The sequence below is a fragment of the Bombina bombina genome, unplaced genomic scaffold (genome assembly GCF_027579735.1).
Source record: "Bombina bombina isolate aBomBom1 unplaced genomic scaffold, aBomBom1.pri scaffold_1289, whole genome shotgun sequence".
Taxonomy (NCBI): domain Eukaryota; kingdom Metazoa; phylum Chordata; class Amphibia; order Anura; family Bombinatoridae; genus Bombina; species Bombina bombina.
This window is the reverse complement of record NW_026511364.1, coordinates 34,458-62,110: the sequence shown is the minus strand read 5'-3', so window position 1 is coordinate 62,110 and position 27,653 is coordinate 34,458. Positions and strand designations below refer to the sequence as shown.

The window sequence follows — 27,653 nt, the reverse complement described above, 5'->3', positions numbered from 1 at the left end:
TGTAATATTCATCATAATATTCATATACTCTGACAATATCCATATTATTACATTTGGTATGTTCAATGCTTATACATTTAACTTAGTAAGTTGCCAATTATATGCAAAAATATTTTGAGGCTAGCGCCATCGGGCCCAAAAGCACTAAATTTACAGCCCAGCAAGGCTGTCACTTTAATGTTAGGTATAGATGGGCCCGACTACGCCCACCCTGGATGGTCTTTGAATATTTTAAGTAAGACATGGAAAGGAGCAGGGAAAAAGAAGGGGGGATAACAGGGGGGGGGAGCAGGGAGGGAGCATGTTAATAAATGGAGGAGGGAGGGGGCTAATGAGTGGGGGGAAGGAAAGGAGAAAAAAAAAGGGGGAAGGGGGAATGAATTTTGGCCAATTTTGGCCTAGGGGAAGTAATTTTGTCACAGGTTCCACCACCACGATCCATACAAATGCCCCTATTGTGTCATGTTCTATATAATCTTACCCTCCCAGATCAGAACCATGTATTCATGTATTTCCAACCTCCCTGTCCTCATGTAATGGAATCTCTCCAGGTTCAGTAAGTCCCAGACCCCGGCCTTCCATTCCTCAAGGCTGGGTGTGTGTAGTGACTTCCAATATCTTGGAATAAGTCCTTTTGCACAGTTTAACATCAGGAGGAGCAGGTGTCGTTTTGCGTCCATAGCAATTTTAGGTAGCTCATGGTATATCAGATATTTGGGGTCCGGGGGTATAATAACTTCAAGCAGCTTGATACACTCCCGGAATATCTCGCACCAGAAGGGTTGTATGCAAGGGCAATGCCACCAAATGTGCAACATAGATCCCTCTTCTCCGCATCCTCTCCAACACCCTCCGTCCGTGTGCGGGTAAAAAAATTTCAGCCTCTGTGGTGTGAGGTACCACCTACTCAGGAACTTAAAATGTAATTCCTGAAGTCTCATCGAGACTGATGCCCGTTTTGCTTTTCGAAATATAGATATCCACGCCTTGGAGTCAGGCTCCAGCTCTTGTTGCCAAGCAATCACATAGGAAGGGAGTGCATCATCTCCTTCTTCCCATAGCAGCTTGCATAGAGTCGAAATAAGATGTTTCGGCAAGTTCGGTGAGGTGCAAAGGATCTCAAAAGGTGTTTTCTGTCTATTTAGTGGCTCTCTGTCCTGCAGGGCGTTAAAATAGTGGTTAAATTGCGCCGTTCTGAACCATGATGAGAATAGGTTGCAATCCCAATCGGCCAGTTCCGCCTGTGGCTTGATTTTATTCCCTGCCAGGGCGCTCGAGATCGCAGTCTCAGCTAGTGCGTAGGTAATTCCCAGAGAGTAGTTTTTATTTGCCAACCCGTTATCCGGGTTTTCTCGGACAGGCGTCACCGGTGAGAGGGGGGTGGAGATATGCGGCCTCGACTTAATCAATTTGTCCCAGCTACGCAGTACATCGTCGATCAGAGGGTATTGTGAGAGCCAATTGGGGTGCTGCATTGGGCTGATCCACGCGATTGAGCCGACATTGCCCCGCTGAAGGATCTCTCTGTCTAAGCATATCCAAGCCTTGCTGGATGAGCCATGACACCATTCCACCAAGTGTTGCAATTGGATGGCTTTAAGGTATTCGCGCAGGTGAGGGACGCCCGCTCCTCCCCGATCTCTAGGGAGGTACATCGTTCTCTTATTAATCCTTGGCCTCAGACCATTCCACACATAGGACTCTAGTGCTGACTGAATTTGTTGGATTATGTGCTCTGCTGACGAGAGACGGATCGCCTGCATAATGTATAGGACTCTGGGCAAAATGTTCATTTTTGCCACTTGGATTCTACCCATCCAAGAGATGGTCTTGTTCTTCCAAGACGCCAAGTCCCGGGTTACCTCCTCTCTTATACGCTTGTAGTTTGCATTTACTATTTCTCTGACCGAGGGGGCCAAGATGACGCCCAAGTATTTTAAATGTTTTGTTGCAATTTTTAGGGGGTAACGGTCGTTGTGGGACGCAAAAATATCTCCAGGTATCGAAATGTTCAACATCTCAGACTTGGAGAGATTGAGCGAAAAGTCCGACACCCTCCCGAATTTCATTGTCAGCTAAGGTTAGAAGCACATCGTCGGCATACATAGCCAATTTGTGTTCCACACCCCCTGTTCGGTATCCACGAATCTCAGAGTTCTTGCGTATTCTGCAGGCTAGGACCTCCATAACCAGAGCAAATAGTAGGGGCGAAAGGGGACATCCCTGTCGCGTTCCGTTTGAAATCTGAAACGCTTCCGAGAACAATCCATTCACCCGCACTTTGGCGTTCGGATTGGAATACAAGGAGAATATACAATTTACAAAACGCGGTCCGAAACCCATTTTTCCTAGAGTATGCCACATGAAGGTCCAATTGACCCGATCAAAGGCTTTTTCCGCGTCCGTTGATATCAGTACCAACGGAGCGGAATTGGCCTGTGCATGTGCGATCAGCTGGATCACTCTGAGGGTGTTATCCCGCGCTTCTCTGGCTGGGACAAACCCCGTCTGGTCCGTGGAGACCAGCTGGGGTAGAAATATTTGGAGGCGGTTCGCTATTATTTTAGCCAGGATCTTAACATCGGAGTTAAGCAGTGATATTGGCCTGTAACTGCCAGGCAGGTTTTCTGGTTTGCCGGGCTTGGGTATAACCGAAATATATACCTCCAGCATCGTACTCGCTAGAGTGGGGGCTTCGAAAAGTCGGTTGAACACCCGAAGAAGGTGAGGTATCAATATGTCAGCAAATTTTTTGTAATAACGCATGCCAAACCCGTCGGGGCCAGGACTCTTGCCTGCTGGAAGACACTTGATGGCTGCCAGTATCTCTTCAACTGCTATAGGCGCCTCTAGATGACTCGCCTGTTCAGCAGACGGCGATTGTACCTCTGCATTTTCAATATAATCAAGGGTCTCCCGCTCAAGAGTTAGTCCATCTCGGGGGTCTCCCTGTAAATCCTCTGCCGTACGTATATTGTATAAGGTTTTATAGAAGTTGCCAAAGATATTTGCTATGGCTTGACCTTCCTTATGCGTTTTCCCCTGTTTGTCTGTAGACTCATAGACATACGAGCGCAATCTTTTCCGTGCCAGTGCTCAGGCAAGGAACTTCCCTGCTTTGTTGCTATGTTCGAAGAACATTTGACGCAGTATGAGCGCTTTTTTGTGCTGCTCTTCCTGCAGATGATGTAGCAGCGCCGATCTAGCTGATGCTAGCTCTGTTTGCAGAGTGCAGTCGGCGGGCTTTTCTTTATGCGCTAGTTCTATTTGTGTTACGTGTGCTAGCAGTACGCGATAGGCTTCTCTTTTAGATTTGCGTTTAGCTGCACCATAGCCAATCAGGCAACTCCTGATCACACTTTTGTGGGCTTCCCATATAACAGAGCTGTCCATAGCGTCATTAGCATTCAGGAGGAAGTATTCCTCTATGTTTTTATATGTAGGTCCAGTGCTAAGATTTTGTCGTCTAGGAGGTACTCATCGAGTCTCCAGACATAAGGGGCAATTGGAGTGTCTGGCCAGCTAATAGAGCATTTAACCGGAGCATGGTCCGACCACGTGATTGTATTAATACTGCAAACCGTTGTCACCCCTAGGCCCGCAGAGTCGGTAAAGAGGTAGTCGATTCTGGTGTACTTCCTGTGGGGATGTGAATAAAAAGTATAGTTTTTATCCAAAGGGTGGAAAGTACGCCAGATATCATGGATGCCTAAGTCTTTTAAGGACCGAATCAGATGCTTTGCTACCTTTTGGGGGGCGCTGGAGAGGCCATCCGACGTGTCTAAGCTGGGATTTAGTGAGATATTAAAATCACCTCCCAGATAGAGGACACCCTTTTGCACTTCTAAGATACGCTGCATTACTTTCTTAAAGAACACATCTTGAGCCTTATTTGGAAAATATAGGTTGGCCAGGGTCATGGGTCTCCCATACAATTTACCTGTCATAATTATATATCTTCCGTTAGGATCTTTCAGCGTTTGCTCTGCCTGAAAGGGGACACCGCGGTGGAACAAAATGCAGACTCCATTCTTTTTGGAGGGTCCTGACGCAAAATCAACTATTGGGTAGTATCTATTAAACCACCTGGGTTCCCTATATTTAGAGTAGTGGGTTTCCTGGATAAAAATGATGTCACCACCCATTCTATGTAAATCTCTTGTGATAATTGAACGTTTCCCCGGATTGTTTAAACCCTTAGCATTTATTGTGAATTGTTATGGGCTCTATTCCGTGGTTGTGGGAGCGCCATTGAGATAGGTGGGGGGGACGAGACACAAAAAAAAAAAAGGGGGGGGTGGAAAGCAAGAGGGGATAAGGGAGGGGAGTAGGTAAAGGGACCGGAAGGAAAGACTTTAAATGTGGAAAGGGGAGGGCGATTAGAAAGAGGAAAGGAGGTGAGGGCAAATTCAGGGGGATAGGGGAGGCCTAAAGAGGAGAGGGATATTAGGCAAAGAAGTAGGGGAAGAAAAAACAGATGTGGAGGACTTCGAGAGGGACCAGGCAGCAAAAGGTTGGATCCTCACACGAAGCACAGTAGAATCTGGGGGTATAGGATTAGAAGAGAGGGAATTGGTATCTCTATGTCAAACAAATAAGTCAATAGGAGGTATTAGCCTCAACACTCTTGTTACAATATATTAACAGATATATGAACTTTGTAGGTAAAGTAGCTCAAAAACATATCATATAACATTGTCAGAACTTAGATATAGACTAAGGACGAGTATATGGACCGTCCATCAACACAGCACCCACTTGATACTTTATATATTCTAAACAGTACCTGAACAATAGAACCCATTCAATATGCATTAGCTTATAATTTGCTAAATTCTTCTTTTGTTTATCCCCATAAGACGCTTCAATTGGGCCAATAAATTTCTCGACTAGTGTTTTTTTTTATTTATTTTTTATTATATTTATTATATATTGTTGTACCTTAAGTCTCTAGTTTAGCTTATGTAAGAATTCTGGTGTCTCATGTCTGATGCCACAAGTTCCAAGTGCCTATCCCCCCCCCCTCCACCGAACCCCGTGTGATCCATGTGCTTACATCCTATATTATTTTATTATATATACATTCTGCTAAATCTAAGGGGAGAGAGAGAGAAATGGTCGGTAGACCCACTGATCACATTTATGAGCAGAGATTATTTTAGTGTGTGATATATTGTGAACACCTGCATCAATTCAATAATAACTATTAAGCACAAATAAACAGTTAGTGCAGCGCTATTGAGGGACATGTTTATATGCAATACATCAGGTCCAAGTATCTGTCCGTGTCTCTCAGTGTTTAAACTGTCCAACTGAGGTGTCAGATATACTCAACACTAGACACCAAAGTAAAAAGCTGAAAGGGAAAAATTATAATTAAAGCATATTTCACAGATTGGAATAGGTAGTCTTTAACTTATCTGTTCCTGAAGAAAGTGGAGATGTTCCGCCCGGGCAGGGCTGTCTATGCAAGGTATAGGTCAACCAATGCACCAAATGCGGGTCGCTGAAACAGGATATCAGGCTACGTATAGCCTAATCGTGGCCCCGGGCCGCCTCTTCTCTGTTAACATCAGAATCTGGTTGGGCAGGAACTACCGGAATATTAGGTGCTTTGATCTGTAAGCCAAAGGTTTGATTTAGTTTGTGGAGATCCTCTGGAGACTTGTAGATCGCTGCTAAGCCATTCTTCGAGGCAATGATGCAGGTGGGGAATCCCCACCTGTATTGAACTTGCTGTTCTTTAAGGCAGGAAGTAATGTGGCGCAGTTCTCTTCGTTTCTGGAGAGTTGCAGGGCATAGATCCGTGAAGACCTGAATTTCTGTACCTTCATATGTAAGAGGATGCTTGTTTCTGGACAGTCGAAGGATATCTTCTTTATCTTTATAGGAGAGTAATTTGATAATTATGTCCCTTGGCGGGGCCCTGGCCGGTGGTCTGGGCCTAAGGGCCCTGTTTGCTCTTTCAACTTGTATTTCTGCAGCGGCAGGTGCACTTTTAAGAAATTTGAAGAAGTCTTGTATATATTGGCCTATTTCAGGAGGATTCACCGTTTCAGGCACTCCACACAATCTCAAGTTATTGCGCCTGCTCCTGTTTTCCAGGTCCTCAATCCTGTCGGTCAAGGTCTGGACCGTTGCGTCTTGGGACTGTATGCAGCTGGCCTGGTGTTGGAGATCTGAGCGCATTTTTTCTTGTACTTCTTCCACCTGGGAAACTCTATGATCAACTCCTGTTATGTCTTTTTTCAATTCCCCAAACATGAGCTTGACATCCATCATAGCTTTGTGTATGTCATGTTTGGATGACAGGTGCTTAATGTCATCTTTGGTAAGGTAGGAGGGTTTTGAGGTTCCAGATTAGATGTCTGCACAGCTGTAGAGTGCTTACCGCTGTCTTGTGATTCTCTATGAGCACCAGGGGTAGTGTCAGCTGAGATTAAATAGTTCTCCATATTGGATGATTGTGAGCCCTTGGGTGGCTTGACTATGCACCTATTAGCTATTCTTCAGGATTCAGGACAATACAACAGGGCAGAGAAGTGTTCCCCAGTGTGCAGCAATAGCAAGTGAATGACTGTATACCTATAAGTATTGTAAAAGCAGGGGTGATAGGCTTATACACTCCAGCTGTTTTGCCTCATATGGGGTCTAACCAGAATTGTCCTTTTACTTCTGCCAGGCCCTGTTAGCTGTCTCGACCAAAATAACTCAGCATATGCAAATAGGCCGCCACAAAACAGAGTCTGTTTAGTGCTGTTAGCTGGGAAGGTTTTAAACTCTTTTAATATACAAGTTCCCACAAGCTCTTATTTCGTTTTGTAGGCTGTCAGCAAAGCCTGTAACGCTTATGTGGTGCCACTACCCTATTAGGGTCTAATCTTCATGCCACCCCGGTCCTCTCTATAATGTACCTGTTTGCTGCTACTTCGTTGTCCTAGTGAAGTTTTCTAGGCCAAGTAGTCCAACGGGTCAGTTCAGCTGCAGACAGACCGGCACTTAGTTGTAATGTGGCGCGGGAACTCCTCACTGAATGCGGCTCCTAATGCAACCGCCACTGCTGATTCCCGTCCAGCTCCGGACCCACTGATCTGTATTAGTTGCCGGATGTCTCCGTCTCGCCTCTGTGCGGCTACCTCCGGCTCCCGGACTGCTCTTAGACGTAAGGGGAGGCTGTAGGCCAAGCGCGTCTCAATGTCTCCGGTCTCCAATGCAGCGTGTTACCGCACCATGCCGCCCAGGACTGTCAAGCTGTGGGGAGTCCGGGTCACAGTCAGCCCGGTCCGGTCAGCGGCAAACGGCAGTATTAGCCTAAGTGTGGTATGAGCCATTACTAGTCACATGTGCTCTCCGATGTTGCTGCTTCCTTTCAGTCCAGGCCTCAATGCGCTCTGCTTAATGCAAACCTTCTGCCTCCGCTATAACCTCCAGGGTCACAGCCAAAGGTGTCCAGCTCGACCTTAGGTGCTATGTATCACGGTTTGAACAGGTTCCAACTTGCTGAGAGCTACCTGAACCTATAACACTATAACAAGAGTCTTGAGGCTTCAGAGCTAGATAAATGTGCGGCCATCTACAAGTGTGGCCAAGCTCCGCCCCATTGAGTTTACTACTTTTTAACACTGTTTTGCAGTTTATGTGGTAGTTTTTTCTATTAAAGGCACAGTACCGTTTTTGTATAATTGCTTTTTCACATTTATTAAAGTGTTTTCAAGCTTGCTGGTCTCATTACTAGTCTGTTAAACATGTCTGACATAGAGGAAACTCCTTGTTCATTATGTTTAGAAGCCATTGTGGAACCCCCTCTTAGAATGTGTACCAAATGCACTGACCTTTCTATACGTTATAAAGACCTCAGACTGACAAAAGTTTCTCAGACTGACAAAAGGGAGGTTATGCCATCTAGCTCTCCCCATGTGTCAGAACCTATAACTCACGCTCAAGTGACGCCAAGTACATCTAGCGCGTCCAATGCGTTTACCTTACAAGACATGGCGGCAGTTATGAATCATACCCTCACAGAGGTTTTGTCCAAACTGCCAGGGTTACAAGGAAAGCGAGACAGCTCTGGGGCTAGAACAAATACAGAGCTTTCTGACGCTTTGGTAGCTATGTCTGATATACCCTCAAAATGTGCAGAAGCCGAAGCAGGAGAGCTTCTATCTGTGGGTGACATTTCTGATTCAGGGAAGGCGTTACTTCAGTCTGACTCTGAAATGACAGCATTTAAATTTAAGCTTGAACACCTCCGCATGTTGCTCAGGGAGGTTTTAGCGACTCTGGATGACTGTGTGTGTGTAGTCCCAGAGAAATTGTGTAAAATGGACAAATACTTTGCAGTGCCTGTTTACACTGACATTTTTCCAATCCCTAAGAGGTTTTCAGAAATTATTACTAAGGAATGGGATAGACCAGGTGTACCGTTCTCTCCCCCTCCTGCTTTTAAAAAGATGTTTCCTATAGATGCCGCAACACGGGACTCGTGGCAGACTGTCCCTAAGGTGGAGGGAGCAGTCTCTACCCTAGCTAAGCGTACAACTATCCCTGTCGAGGACAGTTGTGCTTTCCTAGATCCAATGGATAAAAAATTAGAGGGTTTCCTTAAGAAAATCTTTATACAACAAGGTTTTATTCTCCAGCCTCTTGCATGCATTGCCCCAGTCACTGCTGCAGCGGCTTTCTGGTTTGAGTCTCTTGAGGATGCTCTACAGGTAGAGACCCCGTTGGATGATATCCTAAACAGGCTTAAAGCTCTTAAGTTGGCCAATTCATTTATTTCTGAAGCCGTTTTTCATTTAACCAAGCTAATGGCTAAGAATTCAGGTTTTGCCATTCAGGCACGTAGGGCGCTATGGCTTAAATCCTGGTCAGCTGACGTTACTTCAAAGTCTAAACTTCTCAGCATCCAATTCAAAGGGCAGACCCTATTCGGGCCTGGACTGAAGGAGATCATTTCTGATATTACTGGAGGAAAAGGCCACGCCCTTCCCCAGGATAGGTCCAACAAATTAAGGACCAAACAGACTAATTTTCGTTCCTTTCGAAACTTCAAGAGTGGTGCAGCTTCAACTTCCTCTACTGCAAAACAAGAGGGAAATTTTGCCCAGTCCAAGCCAGTCTGGAGACCTAACCAGGCTTGGAACAAGGGGAAGCAGGCCAAAAAACCTGCTGCTGCCTCTAAGACAGCATGAAGGAGTAGCCCCCAATCCGGGACCGGATCTAGTGGGGGGCAGACTTTCTCTCTTCGCCCAGGCTTGGGCAAGAGACGTCCAGGATCCCTGGGCTCTGGAGATTGTTTCCCAGGGATATCTTCTGGATTTCAAAGCTTCATCTCCAAAGGGGAGATTTCATCTCTCACAATTATCTGCAAACCAGATAAAGAGAGAGGCATTCTTACGTTGCGTTCAAGACCTACTGGTTATGGGAGTGATCCACCCAGTTCCAAGGGAGGAACAGGGGAAGGGCTTCTATTCAAATCTGTTTATAGTTCCCAAAAAAGAGGGAACTTTCAGACCAATCTTGGATCTCAAGATCCTAAACAAATTTCTCAGGGTCCCATCCTTCAAGATGGAGACTATTCGAACCATCCTACCTATGATCCAGGAGGGTCAATATATGACTACCGTGGACTTAAAGTATGCTTATCTACACATTCCGATACACAAAGATCATCATCAGTTTCTCAGGTTCGCCTTCCTAGACAGGCATTACCAGTTTGTGGCTCTTCCCTTCGGGTTAGCTACAGCACCAAGAATCTTTATGAAGGTTCTAGGGTCCCTTCTAGCGGTTCTAAGGCCGCGGGACATAGCAGTGGCCCCTTACCTAGACGACATTCTGATACAGGCGTCGACTTTTCAAATCGCCAGGTCCCATAGGGACATTGTTCTGGCATTCCTGAGGTCTCACGGGTGGAAGGTGAACGAAGGAAAGAGTTCTCTCTCCCCTCTCACAAGAGTTTCCTTCCTAGGAACTCTGATAGATTCAGTAGAAATGAAAATTTTTCTGACAGAGGTCAGGTTGTCAAAGCTTCTAACTTCCTGCCGTGCTCTTTATTCCACTTCTCGGCCGTCAGTGGCTCAGTGTATGGAAGTAATCGGCTTAATGGTAGCAGCAATGGACATAGTTCCGTTTGCCCGCCTACATCTCGGACCACTGCAACTTTGCATGCTCAATCAGTGAAATGGGGATTACACAGATTTGTCCCCTCTACTAAATCTGGATCAAGAGACCGGGGATTCTCTTCTCTGGTGGCTATCTCGGGTCCATCTGTCCAGAGGAATGAGTTTCCGCAGGCCAGAATGGACTATAGTGACGACAGATGCCAGCCTTCTGGGCTGGGGTGCAGTCTGGAACTCCATGAAGGCTCAGGGTTTGTGGACTCAGGAGGAGGCCCTCCTTCTGATAAACATTCTGGAACTAAGAGCGATATTCAATGCTCTTCAGGCTTGGCCTCAGCTAGCTGCAGTCAGGTTCATCAGATTTCAGTCGGACAACATCACGACTGTAGCCTATATGAACCATCAGGGGAGAACAAGGAGACCACTGGCAATGTTGGAGGTCAAAGATAATTCTATGGGCAGAGGTTCACTCTTGCCATCTTTCAGCTATCCATATCCCAGGAGTAGAGAACTGGGAGGCGGATTTTCTAAGTCGGCAGACTTTTCATCCGGGGGAGTGGGAGCTCCATTCGGAGGTATTTGCCCAGTTGATTCAACTTTGGGGCAAACCAGAACTGGATCTCATGGCATCTCGTCCGAACGCCATGCTTCCTTGTTACGGGTCCAGGTCCAGGGATCCCAGGGCAGCGCTGATAGATGCTCTAGCAGCGCCCTGGGCCTTCAGCCTGGCTTATGTGTTTCCACCGTTTCCTCTGCTCCCTCGTCTGATTGCCAAGATCAAGCAGGAGAGAGCTTCAGTGATTTTGATAGCTCCTGCGTAGCCACGCAGGACTTGGTATGCAGATCTGGTGGACATGTCATCCTTTCCACCATGGACTCTGCCGCTAAGGCAGGACCTTCTACTTCAAGGTCCCTTCAAACATCCAAATCTAATTTCTCGGTGTCTGAGTGCTTGGAGATTGAACGCTTGATTCTATCAAAGCGTGGTTTTTCCGAGTCGGTCATTGATACCTTAATTCAGGCTTGAAAGCCTGTCACCAGGAAAATCTATCATAAGATATAGTGTAAATATCTTCATTGGTGTGAATCCAAGGGTTACTCATGGAGTAAAGTCAGGATTCCTAGGATATTATCCTTTCTCCAAGAGGGATTGGAGAAGGGATTGTCAGCTAGTTCCTTAAAGGGACAGATTTCTGCTCTGTCTATTCTTTTGCACAAACGTCTGGCTGAGGTTCCAGACGTTCAGGAGTTTTGTCAGGCTTTGGTTAGAATCAAGCCTGTGTTTAAACCTGTTGCTCTGCCATGGAGTTTAAATTTAGTTCTTAAAGTTCTTCAAGGGGTTCCGTTTGAACCTTTGCATTCCATAGATATTAAACTTTTATCTTGGAAAGTTCTGTTTTTAGTAGCTATCTCCTCGGCTCGAAGAGTTTCGGAGTTATCTGCTTTACAGTGTGATTCCCCTTTTTTGCATGCAAATAAGGTAGTTTTACGTACCAAACCTGGGTTTCTTCCTAAAGTGGTATCTAATAAGAATATAAGAATATCAATCAGGAGATCGTTGTTCCTTCATTATGTCCTAATCCTTCCTCTAAGAAGGAACGTCTATTACACAATCTTGATGTAGTTCGTGCTTCAAAGTTTTATTTACAAGCTACGAAGGATTTTCGTCAAACATCTGCTTTGTTTGTTGTCTACTCTGGACAGAGGAGAGGCCAAAAGGCTTCGTTGACTTCTCTTTCTTTTTGGCTGAGAGGCTTAATCCGCATAGTTTATGAGACTGCTGGCCAGCAGCCTCCTGAAAGAATTACAGCTCATTCCACTAGAACGGTGGCTTCCACATGGGCTTTTAAAAATGAGGCCTCTGTTGAATAGATTTGTAAGGCGGCGACTTGGTCTTCGCTTCATACTTTTTCTAAATTCTACAAATTTTATACTTTTGCTTCCTATGAGGCTATTTTTGGGAGAAAGGTCTTACAGGCAGTGGTGCCTTCCGTTTAAGTGCCTGCCTTTTCCCTCCCTTCATCCGTGTCCTAAAGCTTTGGTATTGGTATCCCACAAGTAATGGATGAACCCGTGGACTGGATACACCTTTACAAGAGAAAACTAAATTTATGCTTACCTGATAAATTTATTTCTCTTGTGGTGCATCCAGTCCACGGCCCGCCCTGTCATTTTAAGGCAGGTGTTTTTTATTTTTAAGCTACAGTCACCACTGCACCCTATAGTTTCTCCTTTTTTCTTGCTTGTCTTCGGTCGAATGACTGGGGTTGGCAGTCAGGGGAGGAGCTATATAGACAGCTCTGCTGTGGGTGTCCTCTTACAGCTTCCTGTTGGGAAGGAGAATATTCCACAAGTAATGGATGAACCCGTGGACTTGATACACCACAAGAGAAATAAATTTATCAGGTAAGCATAAATTTTTTTTTTAATATAAAGTTAGGGGGTCGTTAGGTGGTTTAGGGGTTAATCGTTTATTTTAGTATATTTCTTTGTGGGGGTTTTCGGTTTAGGGGTTAATAGTTTATTTAAGTATATTTAGTTGTAGGGACTTGCGGTTTAGAGGTTAATAGGTTTATTATAGCGGCGGTGTGGGACGGCAGATTAGGGGTTAATAATACTTAAATAGTGTTTGCGAAGCGGGAGTCCTGTGGCTTAGGGGTTAATAGGTTTATTATAGTGGAAACGATGTCAGGGAGCGGCGGAATAGGGGTTAATACATTTTAATAGTGGCGCCGATGTCCGGAACGGCAGATTAGGGGTTAATAAATTTATTATAGTGTTTGCGATGCGGGAGGACCTCGGTTTAGGGGTTAATAGGTAGTTTATGGGTGTTAGTGTACTTTTTAGCACTTTAGTTATGAGTTTTATGCTACAGCTTTGTAACGTAAAACTCATAACTAACTTTAGATGGCTGTACGGATCTTGTCAGTATAGGGTGTACCGCTTACTTTTTGACCTCCCAGGCAAACTCGTAATACCGGCGCTATGGGAGTCCCATTGAAAAAGGACTTTTTTAAAAGTACGGCACTGACGTTGCGTGACTGGTACACCTATACCTACAAGACTTGTAATAGCAGCGTTAGGGAAAAATCAGCGGTATGGGCCATAACGCTGATTTTTCAATCATAACGCCAAACTCATAATCTAGCTGATAGTTTGGCTGAGATGACTCTCTTTTTCATGTTTCAGTGTACTGACTTTATAAAGAGTATAGTCTTTATCATACCAACTTCGTTTGCATATAATGATACTGTTGTTTGAGGATTCCGATTAGTTTGTATAGCTTTCCAGTCACGTAAAAAGTTTCAACCTGTAATATGAGCACACTTTTGCGCTCGACGGGGCCTATTGAAAGTATATGGACCACAAATTAGCGATAATTTGCACAAATGAACTAGTGGTAATTAAAACAATGCTCCACTTTTAATATGAAGTTGAGCGCAAAATATACGACGATCACATTTGCGCTTCTCTTGCAAATGATGATGCTCCATCCGTAATCTAGTCCTAATTCTTTAGGTTCTAATTCTGGTCCATGTTGTTTTTTTTTAATAAGGCTTATGGAATACACTGATGGGCTCTAGCTTTGCAGGATGAGAAAACAAGCATAACAATCCTTTAAATATGCCAGAAATATGTGACAGATCCAGTGCAGAGGTTAGATAAAATTGCATTAGCAAAACTTAGCACAGAAAAGGAGAGTGAAGATACTAGAGGCACACGTATGGCATGAATAGGACTGATGTATTTTAATGAGCCTTCATCACTGTTGCATCCTTGTAACACAATTTTTACATAAAAGCAAGTTTTAAGGTCCCTTTAACATATCAGCCAAGTCTAAACATTTTAAAAACAAATTAACATCTTGTTTGCTGCAATTGTTTATCAACAGCCAAACTCCTCTACCTTTTTTTTTTTTTTTTTAAATAGTTTTTATTGGGGAATAAGAAAATACAAAGACAAACAGTTTGTTCATGAAGCATACCAAAATTACAAGTGACAAGAATGGTATTACTCATACAATGATATGCCTACATCGAGATAAAGGGAGAACAGTGCATAAACACAACATAAGCACCTGTCACTGTACAGTATATCCTGCTCTTCAAATGCTCTAGAAGCAAACATATGTTTACCCCTCGTTTTTACCCTCCTTAACAACCGGGGCCGCTAACGGACCCCAAAAATGAGTAACTATCTAATCTGAGGGGTTTTGGGCAGCACAAGCCATCTTCGGGCCTGCACTTTCTCTTAATATATGCAGCAGTTATACCAACTCAAACAGAGAGCCAAGAGCTCCCAAAAATTCCAGGAGCCAATGAACTGAGGAGCATATCTATATTTAGGGCTTAGCCGCCATTTTAACTCTCAAAGTAGAAATTAAACCCCACATAGAGTGTGCCAGTACTAGACCCTGAGATACATATATATAAATGGGAAATATAAATTCACGTGTTGAAGTCTCCCCAAAGGGCTAAAAATAATAAATCTTGTTATAATCCCTTTATAATAATCTATAGGCGCTATACGTAGATGAAATTACAATAATGGCCTTCACGCCTAAGGAGGCCTCCCCTGCTAACCATTAGGTTAGTCCAAAATCTACATATAAACTAAGGTTATGTTAAGGCTAAAGAAATAAGTTCAAAAGCTATGGCATCACAAGGCACACATATTTAGCTCAGTTAATAGCAATATTATACATATGAACACTAGTGGTCTCCTTAACAAGATATCTATAATGTGAGCGCTACGTCAGCTATAAAGGTCTATTCATAACTAAGTATAATAGCGCCCTTTATACAGGAAATTAACATAGTTTAGTGTCACTAGTATGAGCTCCGCAGCTGATAGGGGCAGGGAAAGATTCAAGCAAAACATAATAGAGTTCCTCTAGTAGACACATACATAGGTAAAACACACTTATGCGCCCCCGTGTCCTTGGCAACACAGAAGGGAGGATCAACTAGTAATGGAGTGCACGCAATGCTTCCTCTATTAAAATAAATATTACATTGAGTCCATCGGCATTGCAGCATCTAGAGACTTAACGGCTCCCATTCACACTTATGTATGAACCAGCTATAGTCTCCTTATCGGAGCATCAGACTCTTTGTCATCATGAAACAAGCAGGTTCGCAGTTGTCCGAGCTTACAGTGCGTTAGGGGCTCAAGCAAATACAAATCAGTCAAGGACCGTCTCACAAAACCTTTAGCAGTCCTCAGCTACCAAAAAGATGAAAGATTCAGCCTACCCCTGTTCTGCTGCGAGAAATGTCACAGTAGATCAGTTCTTGTTGCAAGGCGGCTAGCCAACACAAGCGCAGCGTGCCAAAGCAATGTCCAAGGACCTCCCTGTAACAGGGGCTTTGAAAGTGGTGCCAAACCAAACATTTTACCTCCTGAGTTGAAGTGCTGTGGTCTCTAAGGGACTCGGCATCGGAGGGGCTCGCTCCATTATCGGCAGGGAGATATCTAGAGCTGGAGCGCTGAGAGTGATGCTCCATTGATGGATCTCGCGCCTTCCTGTGTTCCCTGGGGCTCCAATAGGTGTCTGTAGCGGTGCCTGAAGTAACCTCTGACGCCTCAGAGTCACACTTCTGTAATTTCCCACAAGGGTGGGGGGAATCGGATAAATTCTGTATCATACAGCCTTTGTCTCCTGCAGGCTCACATTCCTGTGAACTAACACTCTGCAGCCCAGGGGAACGCTCTGTCCTCCATGACGTATCTCCCCTCGTGGCAGCCCTATCTGAAAGGGCTGGTGCATTTGTAGACCGTATAATTCTGTCTATTCTCTCACATATTCTCAGCTCATAATCCTCCATCAGGGCCTTAATAGCATAATATAGCTCCTCCATGATAATGAAATGTCAGACATATACAGAGGCACGGTGTGTACTCTGTTCACCCAGTTCCCTGGGGGGGGGGGGGTGCTGAGTTCTCTTTCTATACAGGCCGCCAAGAGGCTGGATAAAGAAGTGCACATAATGACATTTACAAGGCGGATTGTAAATCATTTGGACGGAGCTCCCAGTGTAGCAGCCATCTTGGGCCATAGCCCGGACACGCCCCCACTTCTCTACCTTTTGACGTATTTGGAGGAGATGATCCAGATTTTAGTCTGCAGACAACAAGTTTAGCCATAATATTAGTTAAAAATGCATTGTTTTGCAGTTGTTATCGGTTAAAACCAATTTGGGAAATATATGTAGCAGGGTTAGCCTTGTCACAACTCAATTACATGAAAAGGAGTGCAAAATAAATAATGGAAGTGTATTGCAAAGTTGTTTCCTTACTCATAACTGAACATTTTATTTAAAAAATCTCGTGTTTACTGTCCTTTTAAGCAAAAAATATAAAAAATAACTTTTGTAGTGACCACTTATCTTGCTTCTGTGAAAAACCCCACTGAAAAGCCTCAAGTATGCCTCCTTTTACCCCCTGTCATATTGTATATGTAACAGTTTTACTCATTTATTTTAGCTCAGACAGTGTGGGATAAAAGCAGTTCAAATAATTGATCTATTACTCTTTTATTAAAAGAGTTCATTTTTGATGTACAAAGTTCCTCAGCTACTTCAGGACCTGCATCATCCCTGTTTATGTATCTTATAGATTGGCTAGAAAATAGGTGCAATATTATTATTAGTAAACAAACTTCTTCATTCTAGTTCCACCTTAAATCCAGTTTTCTCCTTCAGAAGGAGGAGCCAGAGGGAAGTCATATGATCATAAAGACACAAAACAAGAGCATAGTGCAGACGTTGGAGTTTGTGTGTTCAGGGAATTCTCGACTAGCTCTGACAAGGAGAACAGGTACATGGTAACAGCTGCATATTTATTGTTATATTATTAAGTAATGCAAACATCTGTCTGATAATGATATTAACTTATATATTTTGGATTAGCAGATCTTAAACTCTCATAATGACCCATTATGGACTTTACCACTAAATATGTGACTTTTTTTGTCAAGTGCAAAGGAGATGATCCCTTTTTCTACATTTCTAGGCTGCAGTATGTGGAGGAAGAGTATTGCAGATATAGATTTTAAAATAGTGACAAAAGATAACTTTATGATCATTTTGTTCATAAATCAGTTTGATGGTTTGTTTTATTTAACCTTAGCGCTAGCTATATAAGTAAGGCGTACACAATAACACTGAATTATGAGAAACAGAATTAATACAAGAGAGCTAACAATCTACTTACAAGTATATTTCTTGTGTGGCTTCCTAAAGTGGCATCTGCACGGACACCATTCTGTTCAACGCCAGGCGGTGAGAGGGGCACCGCACTTTCAGGGGTGAGAGTATGAGAAGGTGCAATGTATATCCTGTATTTTGTTTGTGAAGAAGTGTTTATAGTATAAGGAAGTGTAATATATCATTTTATTCTTATATATAGGTAACACTTAATGTTGGGACAGGGGTGAGCTATACAGGGTGCAGAGAATACAGGGGGAGGAGAAAAAGAGCAGTGGATTGTGGGACCCGCAAATTTGTCTTGCTCAGGGACTGCAAAAGCTACGGGTACCCCTGTTCAACGCTTTATTAAAATAGTCTATTGTTCTTGCATAGAAATCTTAAGTATATAAGCCTAGCGCCTGTATGGTGTATCCTATAGGCTCCGGAAGTGTTGACTCCTAGCCGTTAACTAAGAATGTGGTATAAATGTATGTCCAGAGCGCCTCACCTGACGGGGGCTGGGATACATTATAGGGTGTTCGAGATTTGATTTAAAGGTGTAGCATATTTATTGCATATCACTTAGAATCATATATAACAATTAAAAGGGTTGAAACAGTATAAAATCACTTAAAGGGACACTAAACCCCAAAAAATTCTTTCATGATTCAGGTAGAGAATACAATTTTAAACAACATTCCAATTTACTTCTATTATCTAATTTGTTTTATTCTTTAGATATCCTTTGCTGAAGAAATAGCAGTGCACAATGGTGAGCCAATCACATGAGGCATCTATGTACAGCCACCAATCAGCAGCTACTGAGCCTATCTAGATATGTTTTTCCGCAAAGAATATCAAGAGAATAAAGCAAATTAGATAATAGAAGTAAATTAGAAAATTAAATAAAATTGAATGCTCTTTCTAAATCATGAAAGAAAAAAATTGGGTTCCATGTCCCTTTAAAACAATTCAAAAGCAATGTTAAAATTTAAATAGAAATAAAAACATGGATCCAAATAAAAATAAAAAGACAAACCAATTTTTATATCACTATTTTTCACGTTTGTCTTTTGATTTTTCTATATAATTTTCATTCTTCATATCAGCAATTTTTTCAGTAGCATTCCTTAGCAGTTTTTCACCAACACATCATCACTAGTTTGGAATTGATTTGGATACAATTGTAAGTTTTAAAAGTTCCCTTTGGAAGTTTCACCTACTTTAGGATTCATAATCTTCACATCAAGTACACTGCTTGTTCCGGCTGTACTTTTATAAGCTTTACTCACAAATCAGACATTTAAAGATGGTAGTATAGTAAGCACATATATCAGAGACTACACAAGTGGTTCGGTGCTACACCAGGCTAAGGTCAAACAATATTGGAGGAATAACCATTAGGAAGCCTCACATGTTTATCTTGTGCAAAAGTTTTCATTGCTATTTCTGTTTATAATTGGAACTAGTAACATATGCATGGATCCATGTCTTTATTTCTATTTTGATTTTAACATTGCTTTTGAATTGCTTTAAGTGATTTTATACTGTTCCAACCTTTTTAATTGCTATATATGATTCTAAGTGATATGCAATAAATATGCTAAACCTTTAAGTCAGTGTTTTTCAACCAGTGTGCCGTGGCACACTAGTGTGCCATGAGAGATCCTCAGGTGTGCCGCAGCAGACTGACAACAGTGTGGGGGTGTCCCTCTTTCAAATTTTGAAATATTGTGAGGTATGTGACAGGCTCATCCGGCATCATTTACAACCATGACATTGACATTCATTCACAGACAATCATTATGATTGTTTGTGAATGAATGTCAATATGTCATGTATAGTTTGTAGGAGGCATGGCATGACAGCACAGTACAGTGTGTATGTATGTATATATATATATATATATATATATATATATATATATATATATATATATATATATATATATATATATATATATATATATATATATATATATACAATGTATATATATCCTGTATTAGGCTACAATGTGTGATTTTGTAAAATTTTTGGATGGTGGTGTGCCACAGGATTTTTTAATGTAAAAAAGTGTGCCACGGCAAAAAAAGGTTGCAAATCACTGCTTTAAGTCACATCTCGAACACCCTATATTGTATCCCAGCTCCCGTCAGGTGAGGCGCTCTGGACATACTTACATTTGTTCTTGCATAGATATTGCTGAATATGCTCAATTCATAATCAGAAAATGTTTATTATAAGCAATACTTTTAATAAAATTTTCTTGCTATTATAAGGCTCTTCCGTTGCTTTTATTGTTTAAATTCTCCATCAGATGTAGGATATAAGAGCATATCACGCTGCTTTGCTTACTTGATATAAATGTTTGTTTGCACAGCGAAAATAAATACTTACAATTACCATGGGATTTAGATTGGGACAGCTTATGTTTTAGGTGATCCCAGAATTTAGAAATATATGAGACAGGAAAGAGCGTAGTTGTGACAGATTAGGTTTAGGTGTAAAACCCTCCCTGGGATCCAGAGATTTCCCTCCTAGTCATAATGCTACCTGCAAAATTTCTGTATGGGTAACACATCTGCAGCCACTTTATTTGGCCATGATAACCAACTGACTTTGATACTTTGATATCTTGGAAGCTGCACTATTGAAGTTAGATTCCCATCTAGAATCCAGTAAGTATTAAACACCATTCTGCCTGAGATATTTTAAATAATTATCCTAATGGCTGAAATTAATAACGTGAGACGTAGGAAGAGAATTTAGGAGAATGTGGAACCTTAATGAGAGTATTATGGTAGCAGAAAAGGGTAAATATGGAGGTAAAATAGATAAGGAAGTTGAAAAGGGAGCTGTTAAAGGGACACTGAACCCACATTTTTTCTTTCGTGATTCAGATAGAGCGTGCAATTTTAAGCAACTTTCTAATTTACTCCTATTATCAAATTTTCTTCCTTCTCTTGGCATCTTTATTTGAAATTCAAGAATGTAAGTTTAGATGCCGGCCCATTTTTGGTGAATAACCTGGGTTGTTCTTGCTGATTGGTGGATAAATTAAAGTGCTGTCTAAAGTTCTGAAACAAAAAAGAAGCTTAGATGCCTTCTTTTTCAAATAAAGATAGCAAGTGAACATAGAAAAATTGATAATAGGAGTAAATTAGAAAGTAGCTTAAAATTACATGCTCTATCTGAATCACGAAAGAAAACATTTGGGTTCAGTGTCCCTTTAAATAAGATGACTTCCTCAGTTATTTACTATGTGCAATCTAGTGTGAATTCCCAAACGGGTCATTAGGAGTCTGATTTATTAACATCGGGATGAGGGCAATAAAGTTAGCTGTTTCACATTCTGTAAAATCAGTAATGTCTTTAGATAAGATTTACATTCAGTAGTTAACTAATAGGGCCCTTGGCAGGAAAGGGTTTACCAATATCTACTGCACATTCAGCTGTAGCATTGCTACACAGGGCTATAAACACAGTCAAAGGCCGCTACTGGCCCCATACTATTTGCTGCTGATAATCTGTAACACTGACCTTCCTTGTGACTTGTAGCAACTTCCCTGTTACATACAAACTTGCTGATTCTGCTGTAATATGTTTTGCTGACTGTATGAGAGTCACCAAGTTAAGAAGTTCATATTGTGAAATCTCTTTGTAAATTAGAATACCGTGCAGGAATATTCCTTTTAGAATTTTTGTTGTTGAATATACCACAGCAGCTGGGATAAGAATTGTTCTTTTAATAGAAAGGGATATTCAAGGGTGTAATAAAATGTTCTATTTCATTTAAGCATTTTTTTTAACCAATTCCTTTCTTATATTTGGCTAGATTACAAGTAAAGCGCAAAATATTAGCTCTAAAGTTAAATCAATAGCACTTCTATTCTTGCACTGCTACTACAAGTTGAAAGTAAAATGTAAGCGAGCGAAAGTAGAATGTTAGCATCTGGAGGTCAGACAGCACGGCCTCGCTAACTCCCTTTCCCCATAGACTTCTATGGAGCTCTGTACAGAAGCCTCTTCTGGCTTTCGCTTGCGTGCTAACCCAAAGGTACACTAGGACAACTGTGCTAAAGCCAAAGGTGTGTTAAGAAATACTTTAGATACCGGTGATCTTATAGTTAATAAATGTATAGAAAAATGTCAGTACCTGTTAGCCAGTGTATTCAAAGAAAGTAGAAATACTTTTGTAAGAAAATAACAAAAGCGATGCACAGGTGATACCTTTTAAAAGCTATCTAATTGTATCTACTATTACTTTTCTATTAAAGGTATCATATGTACATTGTTTTTGTTATATATATATATATATATATATATATATATTACGGGTAAAGTCAGAAATTGGGTAATCCTAGCACTACCCAGTGGCTGTGGGTAAAGCCCAAAATAAGATCATACTTTGGGCTTTACCCGGGTAATCCTAGGATTACCCAAACGCTTCTGGATAAAGATAATAAATCATACATTTGGCTTTACCCGGATAATGCTCAGAAAACACACCAACAGTAAATTAAACATTTTTATTTTGGATTAGACAAACGCTAATATTTTGTACAATGTTTTTGTTACAACAACAGGAAATTAAACATTTTTATATTTCATATGTGGGTTTTTTATATGTTTTGTACCATGATTTTTTATTTCATATGTGGATTTTTTCATATGTTTTGTAACAAAACATGCTACAACAACAGGAAACATTTTTATTCATGAAACATTTTTATTTTTCATTTGTGTATTTTTCATATGTTTTCTACCATCTTTTTTTACAACAAAAGGAAATTAAACTTTCTCCAACATAGGTGTGTCCGGTCCACGGCGTCATCCTTACTTGTGGGATATTCTCTTCCCCAACAGGAAATGGCAAAGAGCCCAGCAAAGCTGGTCACATGATCCCTCCTAGGCTCCGCCTTCCCCAGTCATTCTCTTTGCCGTTGCACAGGCAACATCTCCACGGAGATGGCTCAGAGTTTTTTGGTGTTTAAATGTAGTTTTTATTCTTCTATCAAGAGTTTATTATTTTAAAATAGTGCTGGTATGTACTATTTACTCTGAAACAGAAAAGAGATGAAGATTTCTGTTTGTAAGAGGAAAATGATTTTAGCAACCGTTACTAAAATCGATGGCTGTTTCCACACAGGACTGTTGAGAGGAATTAACTTCAGTTGGGGGAAACAGTGAGCAGACTTTGGCTGCTTGAGGTATGACACATTTCTAACAAGACTTGGTAATGCTGGAAGCTGTCATTTTCCCTATGGGATCCGGTAAGCCATTTTCTTAATTTTCAATATAAGAATAAAAGGGCTTCACAAGGGCTTTAAAGACTGGTAGACATTTTTCTGGGCCAAAACGATTACTATATAAGCATATTTAATGGTTTATAACTTTGGAGAGTTATTTTAATCTTGGCAATTTTGTTAAAAAAACGGCAGGCACTGTATTGGACACCTTTTTCACTGGGGGCCTTTTCTAGTCATAGGCAGAGCCTCATTTTCGCGCCACTAATGCGCAGTTGTTTTTGAGAAGCAAGGCATGCAGATGCATGTGTGAGGAGCTCAGATCCACTGAAAAAGCTTATTGAAGGCGTCATTTGGTATCGTATTCCCCTCTGGGCTTGGTTGGGTCTCAGCAAAGCAGATACCAGGGACTGTATAGGGGTTAAATGTAAAAACGGCTCCGGTTCCGTTATTTTAAGAGTTAAAGCTTTCAAATTTGGTGTGCAATACTTTTAAGGCTTTATGACACTGTGGTGAAATTTTGGTGAATTTTGAACATTTCCTTCATACTTTTGCGTATATTCAGTAAAAAAGTGTGTTCAGTTTAAAATTTAAAGAGACAGTAACGGTTTTATTTTAAAACGTTTTTTGTGCTTTGTTATCAAGTTTATGCCTATTAACATGTCTGAACTATCAGATAGACGATGTTCTGTATGTTCGGAAGCCAAGGTTCCTATCCATTTAAATATATGTGATGAATGTGACAAACAAAGTAGGGACAATGATGCCACTGATAATAATGTTGCCCAAAATGATTCCTTAAGTGAGGGGAGTAAGCATGGTACTGCATCATCTCCTTCTATGTCTACACCAGTCTTGCCCACTCAGGAGGCCCCTAGTGCATCTAGTGCGCCAATCCTCCTTACTATGCAACAATTAACGGCTGTAATGGATAATTCTATTAAAAACATTTTAGCCAAAATGCCCACTTATCAGCGAAAGCGCGACTGCTCTGTTTTAGATACTGAAGAGCATGAGGACGCTGATGATAATGGTTCTGACATGCCCTTACACCAGTCTGAAGGGGCTAGGGAGGTTTTGTCTGAGGGAGAAATTTCAGATTCAGGAAAAATTTCTCAACAAGCTGAACCTGACATTATTACATTTAAATTTAAATTGGAACATCTCCGCGCTCTGCTTAAGGAGGTGTTATCTACTCTGGATGATTGTGACAATTTGGTCATTCCAGAGAAATTATGTAAGATGGACAGGTTCCTAGAGGTCCCGGTGCCCCCCGAAGCTTTTCCTATACCCAAGCGGGTGGCGGACATTGTAAATAAAGAATGGGAAAGGCCCGGCATACCTTTTGTCCCTCCCCCTATATTTAAGAAATGATTTCCTATGGTCGACCCCAGGAAGGACTTATGGCAGACAGTCCCCAAGGTCGAGGGGGCGGTTTCTACTCTAAACATACGCACCACTATCCCTATAGAAGATAGTTGTGCTTTCAAAGATCCTATGGATAAAAAATTAGAGGGTTTGCTTAAAAAGATGTTTGTTCAGCAAGGTTACCTTCTACAACCAATTTCATGCATTGTTCCTGTCACTACAGCAGCGTGTTTCTGGTTCGAGGAACTAGAAAAGTCGCTGAATCAAGCATCTTCTTATGAGGAGGTTATGGACAGAGTTCAAGCACTTAAGTTGGCTAACTCTTTTACCTTAGACGCCACTTTGCAGTTAGCTAGATTAGCGGCGAAAAATTCAGGTTTTGCTATTGTGGCGCGCAGAGCGCTTTGGCTGAAGTCTTGGTCAGCGGATGTGTCCTCCAAGAACAGATTGCTTAACATCCCTTTCAAGGGGAAAACGCTGTTTGGCCCTGACTTGAAAGAGATTATTTCAGACATCACTGGGGGAAAGGGCCACGCCCTTCCTCAGGATAGGTCTTTTAAGGCTAAAAATAAAACAAATTTTCGTCCCTTTCGCAGAAATGGACCAGCCTCAAATTCTACATCCTCTAAGCAAGAGGGTAATTCTTCTCAAACCAAGCCAGCCTGGAGACCGATGCAAGGCTGGAACAAAGGTAAGCAGGCCAAGAAGCCCGCTACAGCTACCAAGACAGCATGAGATGCTGGCCCCCGATCCGGGACCGGATCTGGTGGGGGGCAGACTCTCTCTCTTCGCTCAGGCTTGGGCAAGAGATGTTCAGGATCCTTGGGCGCTAGAAATAGTTTCTCAAGGTTATCTCCTGGAATTCAAGGAACTACCCCCAAGGGGAAGGTTCCACAGGTCTCAATTGTCTTCAGACCAAATAAAAAGACAGGCATTCTTACATTGTGTAGAAGACCTGTTTAAAAATGGGAGTGATTCATCCTGTTCCATTAGGAGAACAAGGGATGGGGTTTTACTCCAATCTGTTCATAGTTCCCAAAAAAGAGGGAACATTCAGGCCAATTTTGGATCTCAAGATCCTAAACAAATTTCTCAAGGTCCCATCGTTCAAGATGGAAACCATTCGGACAATTCTTCCTACCATCCAGGAAGGTCAATTCATGACCACGGTGGATTTAAAGGATGCGTATCTACATATTCCTATCCACAAGGATAGGAATATGTAGATATTCGGTTCCTAAGATTCGCCTTTCTGGACAAGCATTACCAGTTTGTGGCACTCCCATTCGGACTAGCCACTGCTCCAAGGATTTTCACAAAGGTACTAGGGTCCCTTCTAGCGGTGCTAAGGCCAAGGGGCATTGCAGTAGTACCCTACTTGGACGACATACTGATTCAAGCGTTGTCTCTGCCACAAGCAAAGGCTCATACGGACATTGTCCTAGCCTTTCTCAGATCTCACGGGTGGAAAGTGAACGTAGAAAAAAGTTCTCTATTCCCGTCAACAAGAGTTCCCTTCTTGGGAACAATAATAGACTCCTTGGAAATGAAGATTTTTCTGACAGATGCCAGAAAATCAAAACTTCTAAGCTCTTGTCAAGTACTTCATTCTGTTCTTCTTCCTTCCATAGCGCAGTGCATGGAAGTAATAGGTTTGATGGTTGCGGCAATGGACATAGTTCCTTTTGCGCGAATTCATCTAAGACCATTACAACTGTGCATGCTCAAACAGTGGAATGGGGATTATACAGATTTGTCCCCGACGATCCAAGTAGATCAGAGGACCAGAGATTCACTCCGTTGGTGGCTGACTCTGGACAACCTGTCCCAAGGGATGAGCTTCAGAAGACCAGAGTGGGTCATTGTAACGACCGACGCCAGCCTGGTGGGCTGGGGCGCGGTCTGGAAACACCTGAAAGCTCAGGGTCTATGGTCTCGGGAAGAATCTCTTCTCCCGATAAACATTCTGGAACTGAGAGCGATATTCAATGCTCTCAAGGCTTGGCCTCAACTAGCAAAGGCCAAATTCATAAGGTTTCAATCAGACAACATGACGACTGTTGCATATATCAACCATCAGGGGGGAACAAGGAGTTCCCTGGCGATGGAAGAAGTGACCAAAGTAATTCAATGGGCGGAGCTTCACTCCTGCCACTTGTCTGCAATCCACATCCCAGGAGTGGAAAATTGGGAAGCGGATTTTCTGAGTCGTCAGACATTTCATCCGGGGGAGTGGGAACTCCATCTGGAAATCTTTGCCCAAATAACTCAATTATGGGGCATTCCAGACATGGATCTGATGGCGTCTCGTCAGAACTTCAAGGTTCCTTGCTACGGGTCCAGATCCAGGGATCCCAAGGCGACTCTAGTAGATGCACTAGTAGCGCCCTGGACCTTCAACCTAGCTTATGTGTTCCCACCGTTTCCTCTCATTCCCAGGCTGGTAGCCAGGATCAATCAGGAGAGGGCTTCGGTGATCTTGATAGCTCCTGCGTGGCCACGCAGAACTTGGTATGCAGACCTGGTGAATATGTCATCGGCTCCACCATGGAAGCTACCTTTGAGACGGGACCTTCTTGTTCAAGGTCCGTTCGAACATCCGAATCTGGCATCACTCCAACTGACTGCTTGGAGATTGAACGCTTGATTTTATCAAAGCGTGGGTTCTCAGATTCTGTCATTGATACTCTTATTCAGGCTAGAAAGCCTGTAACTAGAAAAATTTACCATAAAGTATGGAAAAAATATATCTGTTGGTGCGAATCGAAAGGATTCCCATGGAACAGGGTAAAAATTCCTAAGATTCTATCCTTTCTACAAGAGGGTTTGGAGAAAGGATTATCTCCAAGTATGCAAGTTCTTTGAAGGGACAGATTTCTGCTTTATCTGTTTTACTTCACAAGAAGCTGGCGGCTGTGCCAGATGTTCAGGCTTTTGTTCAGGCTCTGGTTAGAATCAAGCCTGTTTACAAACCTTTGACTCCTCCTTGGAGTCTCAATTTAGTTCTTTCAGTTCTTCAAGGGGTTCCGTTTGAACCCTTACATTCCGTAGATATTAAGTTATTATCTTGGAAAGTTTTGTTTTTGGTTGCAATTTCTTCTGCTAGAAGAGTTTCAGAGTTATCTGCTCTGCAGTGTTCTCCTCCTTATCTGGTGTTCCATGCAGATAAGGTGGTTTTGCGTACTAAACCTGGTTTTCTTCCGAAAGTTGTTTCTAACAAAAATATTAACCAGGAGATAGTTGTGCCTTCTTTGTGTCCGAATCCAGTTTCAAAGAAGGAACGTTTGTTGGACAATTTGGATGTAGTTCGTGCTCTAAAGTTCTATTTAGAGGCTACAAAGGATTTCAGACAAACATCTTCCTTGTTTGTTGTTTATTCTGGTAAAAGGAGAGGTCAAAAAGCAACTTCTACCTCTCTATCTTTTTGGCTTAAAAGCATCATCAGATTGGCTTATGAGACTGCCGGACGGCAGCCTCCTGAAAGAATCACAGCTCATTCCACTAGGGCTGTGGCTTCCACATGGGCCTTCAAGAACGAGGCTTCTGTTGATCAGATATGTAAGGCAGCGACTTGGTCTTCACTGCACACTTTTACCAAATTTTACAAATTTGATACTTTTGCTTCTTCTGAGGCTATTTTTGGGAGAAAGGTTTTGCAAGCCGTGGTGCCTTCCATCTAGGTGACCTGATTTGCTCCCTCCCATCATCCGTGTCCTAAAGCTTTGGTATTG

The 27,653-nt window shown here is 42.2% G+C and overlaps 1 protein-coding gene across 1 annotated transcript in view; it reads left to right on the top strand.

Moving 5' to 3' along the window:
• Positions 1–16,857: 16,857 nt before the first annotated feature.
• The window catches only part of LOC128643714 (transcobalamin-2-like), a 35,721-nt gene continuing 24,925 nt past the window's right edge, over positions 16,858–27,653 (top strand). Inside the window, exon 1 of the mRNA XM_053696545.1 lies at positions 16,858–16,937. The gene's annotated coding sequence lies outside the window, so the exon portion shown is untranslated. The remainder of the gene's footprint in view (positions 16,938–27,653) is intronic.